This window comes from Camellia sinensis, chromosome 13 (assembly GCF_055761805.1).
Source record: "Camellia sinensis isolate YWXY chromosome 13, ASM5576180v1, whole genome shotgun sequence".
NCBI lineage: Eukaryota > Viridiplantae > Streptophyta > Magnoliopsida > Ericales > Theaceae > Camellia > Camellia sinensis.
The window spans coordinates 145,895,180-145,902,187 of record NC_138973.1 but is presented as its reverse complement, the minus strand read 5'-3'; the positions used below and the strand labels follow the sequence as shown (position 1 = coordinate 145,902,187).

Here is a 7,008-nt window from a genome sequence, read left to right as displayed (position 1 = left end):
TTCAGTGCCGGTCAGCTACAAGTGTTTGGCCGATGGCTTTATATTTGGTCGATGACCTGTTTATCTTAGCCGATGACCATGATTTTTGGCCGATGGCCTCCCACAGTGCCCATGGGGTGAATCAGAAGTGTGTTGGGAATTTTCACACTTTGTAGAGGTATAGAGCAGTGCAAACAGAGGTAACATGAGACATGGCAACAGATTTCCGAGCGAAGTCAATCGAGCATGCATTTGTCCTTCTTCTCGAGGCCTCTTTACTGTTTTTCGTAGCTTAATTAATTTGTTAATTATTTAAGTATTGTAATAATTAGTTGTAGCTAGTTATTTATTTGATTGTGTAATAATTAATTAGATTGTTAGTTAGTTAATTAGATGGTTTGTATTATTCTTTCGGTCTCTCCCTCGAGAGAGCCAATTGGTGTAATAAGCGTGCGTGTGTGTGATACATGTCTTCCAACCCCCATTTCTTTCTCCCTTTTACTTAACCGCTTACGATGGTTAGTTTTAGGACATATTTCATTTAGCATACCTTATGCTCGTATGTTTGCATCCATCCATTTGTATTGCATGCTCCAGGCTCGGCGCATCATACTAACTGTATTGTATTTCAATCCCTACTTGAATACATGTATCGAATTGTCGCATCTCATATGCCATCTTAGAATAGCCGAGTATATTCTAGTTGCATTTCGCATGTGTTGCATTAGCCATCTTAACATAAACTAGGATCATGCATTGATTACTAACTAGTTCTTTGTTTTGGCTCGGAGTACACTGTGAGTGTTTACGCTTTAGCATACTACATGTGTATTAATGATTGCCATGACAGCATGCTTGCCATGAGGCTAGTTGCTTATGTGATATAACTGCCTGAATGCCTGTGGGTGAAGGTTGGATTACTTGAATTGGAACAATTCGTTGAAATCCGTGCTCTAGCCTACTTGTGAGTAGCAAACTTTAAACCGTTTTCAGACAAGCGAATTTGCAATGCTTTGTTCCAAATTAGGCGATCTAGTCTATACTTGTGTGTTGTGCGTATCACATAGTAATTCCAGCTAATAACCGGAATAAGAACGCATGTGTTTTAAAAAACAAGATATCGTGCTTAGTACAGGCCGATCTTTGATCAGGCGACCGGGGGTGCTCATTTCATGACCTTCCTCTCTTGTACCCAAGTTCCCGAGTTGAGGCAACTTTGGTGATGACGGACACGTGGCCTTAGGCACAAGTCAGGGTTTCCTAAATTCCTCCCAAAATAAATATTTAGGTAGCAACTCTGTATCTGGCAAAGCAGTCCATGGTTGACACTTCTTTCTTAAAAATCAGTTTTTCAAAATGATTTGCCGGATTTGGACTCTTTGGTGATTTATCGGTCTCGCATTGCACTTTGCGAGATTAGATTCAGAATTGTGACATTTGAGTCCGAACTGTAGTAAGCCCTAATGAACAAAACGAGATTCTCCCGGGACGTTCGGGCCGTCTATAGCGGTTGTGAGCCCCGCACGTGCGGTGGTGCTTCCCGCACGTGCAGCAGTGAACCCCGCACGTGCGGTCGCTACCCCTGTTTTGCACACTTCGAAGCAAAGCAAAAATCCAACAAGTCAAGCATATCACCAAGGGAAAGAATGGAGAAATTATCTCAATAATATAATATAACATCACCATAACATAGATTACAAGCTACAATACCACCATAATCATGAATTACAAGCTCAAATAAGTCAATCCCCTTTGATTGCATATAAACAATTCAACCTTAGTATGTTTATGATTATATTTGGCACAAAACTATACATATGTATAACTATATGAGTTCAACATGGAACAAAATCAAAGACCATGATGTAATTCCTCCATATAACTCCAATTAATTCCTAAAACAACCAAATAATAAGAACAATTCTCCAATTAAGCAATTAACTCACACATGTCCTTATTTACAAACCCTAGCTTATATGAATATAAAACAAACTTCAATTTAATCAATTAGAGAGGTTAGTCTAGGTGGGTTATATCTACCTTGAACTCAAAGAACCTCAATTCTCCTCAATTTCTTCAATCTCTCCTTGTTGATCTTCTTCTCCCTTACTTCCCCCTCTCTACACTTCCTCTTTCTCTTAGAAGATATTTCTAAGTGATGTATCAAGTGACCCAAAAAGGAGTTCAAAAGACTATATAAAGATTTATTACAAATTAATCAATTTAATTGTTCCGAATCAAATTTTTCCAAAAATTCATATTATGCTCTAAAAATCATGCCAATCACAAATATAAAGTCAATTTCAGATTATTAAGCTTCTAAGGCTTCGAATTACTGATCCAAACATCACAATTGTAACAGATATTTCTCATAATGGACAGATATAACTTCATAACCATATAATTCACACAATTAACTTAATTTCACATGAAATTTCACATTAAACATGGAAATGCACATAATAAGGGACTAAAAGCATACCAGAAAACACATAAGAGGTTCGGGTTATTACATTTTGGGTTATGAAAACCACTCATTTGTACTGACTCTTTTTTGGGATGACGAAACTATCTCTTTCTGGGGTGGCAGTCCAAACCATTATTGGTTAATACCTCCATTTTCTTGGATTTTTGGTTAAGACTATTCATTGGTTAATACCTTCCTTACGTAGATGTATTTGGGTTGTATCCCTTGTTATGCTTCATATTACTTGTTGTATTGCATTAGTGATGCACTTTTTCAAAAAAAAAAAAAAAAAAAAGTGAGTTCAATTTTCAATTGCATATCATTTGCATTATGCCCCTGAACTACGCTAGTTTCATTCCTTGCAAAGGGATATGTAGGCAACCTTCGGGTTCAACCAATTGCATCTTCATCTTGTTTGTTTGCCTAAGTCTTACGGCCTTGTCGAAAGGGTCGTCTTTGGGCTTTGACATTCCCTCACGTCATGAAATGACTTCGAGCTCGGTCAAAGAGGAGCAACTGTAGGCACCCCATTTTGACCGGCCCTAAGACTTGGGCATTTTCTTTTGATTACCCGATGATGACAATCGGAATGTGTTTCTCATAGAATACTCAATAAGAGAGATGAAATTTGAGCTTTAATCCCAACATTCACACATTTTTGGCCAAATTATTTTTCATCCAAAATTCACCAATCTTCACTACCAAATTTCTTACAAATCAATCCCGACTCATCATTCACTTTCATAATCATACACCACCATCTCCACTCACTATCCACTTTCATAATCATACCCCATCAATTTCCACTCACCATCCACTTTCATAATCATACCCCACTATCTCCACTCACTATCTACTTTCATAATCATACCCCACCACCCCCACTCATTATCCACTTCCATAATCACACCCCTACCATCCCCACTCACTAATTACATCCCATCATCTCCACTCATCAACCACTTTCATAATTACACCTCACCATTCCCACTCACCATCCACTTTCATAATCACACCCCACTATCCACACTTACTAATTACATCCCACATCCCCACTCATCATCCACTTTCATAATCACACCCCACCTTCCCCACTCACTAATTATATCCCACCATCTCCACTCACCACCCACTTTCATAATTACACCCCACCATTCCCACTCGCCATCTACTTTCATAATCACATCCCACTATCTCCACTCACTAGCTTTCATAATCATATCCCATCATCTTAACTCATCATCCATTTTTATAAATCACACACCACCATCACCGTTCATTATTCACCTCCATTATACATTGTCCCCCATTAACTCCATTATCTTCCCCAAAATGCTCCACTTTATCCTCCACTTTGTCTTCCACTTTGTCCTCCACCATTGCCCACTTGCATTGGCTATATAATGAGAGCTCTAGTCTTGAATTTATGAGGAATTTTGAAGAAGATAAGTGTAGGAAGAGAATGCTAAAATTGTGTTAGAATTTGAGAGAAAAGAAGTCTTAAAAACAATAGAGTTGTTTTGCCAAACTATTGAAGTTACATGGCTCTTATATCTTATCTTCCCTTGTCAAAGCCACTCAAAGCCTTAATCAATGAGAGAGTATTCTTCCCAAGAAAAGAGTGATCATACCCTTTGTTCAACACCGTCATTCCAAGCTCAAATTCTAGTTTCGAAGTGAGGATTGAGAATACATTTCCTAAATTTGAGAGTGATCAAGAGGAAGTTTGGAAATCAAGAAGTTCAATCTTTCTTTGGAATGTGAATTTTTAGTCTTTAATTTTCTTATATTTCTATCTCATATTTATTTTCTTGCTTCGTATTTCATAGTGTTTTGTTATAATCCAATTGGTTTGTTTATCTCAAATTTATTTTCTTACTTTACATTTATAGTATGTTGTTATAATTCAAGCGGTTTGTTTAGCTCATAATAATAATAATAAGAATGTCATTATTATTATTATTACTATTATTATTGCTTATTTGCTTGCTCTTGTTTCATATTAGTTATGTTGTAAGCTAATCGGTAGTGGTTAGTTGAGCTACCTACATATTTCTTATTTGTTCTTTTTCTTGGTTTCGCAACAAGACAGGTTTGCTCGGTCTAGTTGGTCGGTCGGTTAGCTTCTTTTAGACAAGATGGCATAACCTTCCAATGTTGACTAATTTCCGCCGACAGTTCCAAGGCACATGAAGCTTTTTCTTTTGTTTATTTTATTTTGAGTGTTTTGTGAGATTTTTATTTTGTTGTAATATTCTCCTCATCCCTCTCTAATTTGGTTTGTAATTATTCTTTTAAGTGTTGTAATAATCCCCCTTCCCGCTTCTTGCTATCCCATTCTTTTACTTGCTTTGTTTATTTGTGAATATGCATCATATTTTGTTTTTCTTTATATCCATGCTTTGCATCCATGTTTCATGCATCTTGATTTGGCTAAGTTTGCATTTGTGGATTTAATCAATTCCTATGTGATTATGTGCAATACCTAATGTTTTTGAAATGATTCACATGTCATATCTTAGAAGCCGAATCTTTAGTTTCATCTCATGAGTGAATTGCATTAGGATTTTGTATATAAGATTATGCATGTTTTACTAACTTTGTTTTGTAGCTTGTTCGCAGGACGTCAAACATGTAAGTTTTTATACTTTAGCATTTCGTTTGTGTGTGTTTTTCTTACTATGTTTAGCATTCTACCATGAGGCTATTTGCTTATGTGATATAACTCTATGAATGCCAGTAGATGGAGGTTATGTTGCTTAATTTGGAATGATGTTAATTTTCATATTTGTAAACTTAATTTATTTGGGTTGTACATCTTCAAAACTCTTTCAAAACTACATGAAATCAAGTTGTTCCAAAGTGGGTGACATAGTTTATACTTGTATGCTTCACATAGTAAATTTTAGGATTTATTAAATAATCAGAACATGAACATATAAAGAAAATAAAATTTATATCATGGTTAGTAAAGTCCGATCTTTTGATCGGGTGAGCAGAGGTACTTAATTAATGACCTTTCGCTCTCATACCTAAGGTTCCGAATCGAGGCAACTTTGGTTACGACAAACAGTGGCCTTGGCACGAGTCATGGGTTTCTTAATTTTCCAAAATATTAGGTGGCAACTTTGAGATTTGATGACGCAGTCCATTTGTGACAATAATTTTGCAATAAAATGGATTTTCTAAAAGTTGCCAATCTGGATTCTCATCTATATTTCACATTGCACTAGTGAGACTAGATCAAAGAAATGGAGGATCCAAACTATTTAATGCGCACGGGTACCCCCCGGGCATGTTACAAATACTCTTCTTAGAAATGAATAGTTGGCAAATTTATAAATCAATATATAAAATAGTCGTATGTAAAATTTAAGAAGGATCACCTATAAATTTTTCCACAATTATTTTAAATCATAACACAGATAATATGCTAGTAAGTTTTATCTAATTGTCAGTTATCTAATGATTGTATCATTGGGATATGGCCATCCTGATAAATTGGCAACTTGCTCCAAAGCATTTCTCCACCTTTGAACATTCTCCATCCCCAATACTCCCTGTTTGGAAACCAATTCATCAAATCCCTCCCCAAAACTCCCTCTTTCCATCTCACTTCTGATGGATCCACATGATAGAAAATCGAACAAACCGTTGTGTTGCTGCGCTCAAGTGCCTCCACTAGTTCATCCAAACACCATCTCGAAGAAGCATAATTGTTCGATAATACTATAATTGAAAACCTCAATCCTCGAATCGCTCTCCGGAGCTCCGGTGAAATCGATTTTCCTCTCTCGAGCTTTTCATCGTCTTTGAAGGTATGAATCCCCTTGTGAGCCAACACAGTGTAGAGATGACTGATGAAGTTATTGCGGGTGTCTTTGCCTCTAAAGCTCAAGAACACATCGAATGCGTATCGAGATCGAGATAAAGATGGAATAGAGGAAGAAGCCATTGTTTAACTGTTTAGTATACGAAATTACTAGGAAGAGAAAATTTGAGAAATTGATTATAACAGAAATAGAAACTGGTATCTCTCTCTTTCTCTTTAGTTTTTTTTTTAATTTTATTGTTTATAATGTGACATTTGCGTTACTTGCAACCAATTTGATAACCATTTTCTTTGCAACTTGCATGAATTTATTATTCAAAGAAAGCGGTAATGCGACTACTTTCCTATCCTATCTATTTCCTTCTCGTGTGTGTGTGGAGTTCAATGCGCGTGTTGTCTTATTTTCTTGCTCTTTCTTGGTTACTACAATTACGCGTTTCCTTTCTCAGAAGGAATGTATAATGGGGCTTAAAAAGCTGCAACAATAAAAGAAAGCAAAAGTAATAACAAAAAAAAAAATCATCATATGTCAGCAAATAATCAGCCAAACCTTACCCAATGGTAGGAATGGCCACCGACTAATAATCGAGGTTGTTAAAATCAAAATTGAAAAATGCTTGGTGGCTGTAGACGTGCCCTCGGGCCTCATGCTACAGTTCGGACTCGATTTGTGTCGGTTCTTAATCTGATATCACAATGTGCAATGTGAGATTGATAAATCACCAAAGAG

General features: G+C 36.5%; 1 pseudogene; it reads right to left on the bottom strand.

Annotated features, from left to right (window-relative positions):
- Positions 1–5,900: 5,900 nt before the first annotated feature.
- On the bottom strand, positions 5,901–6,401 carry LOC114299786 (toll/interleukin-1 receptor-like protein pseudogene; annotated as a pseudogene).
- Positions 6,402–7,008: the final 607 nt, after the last annotated feature.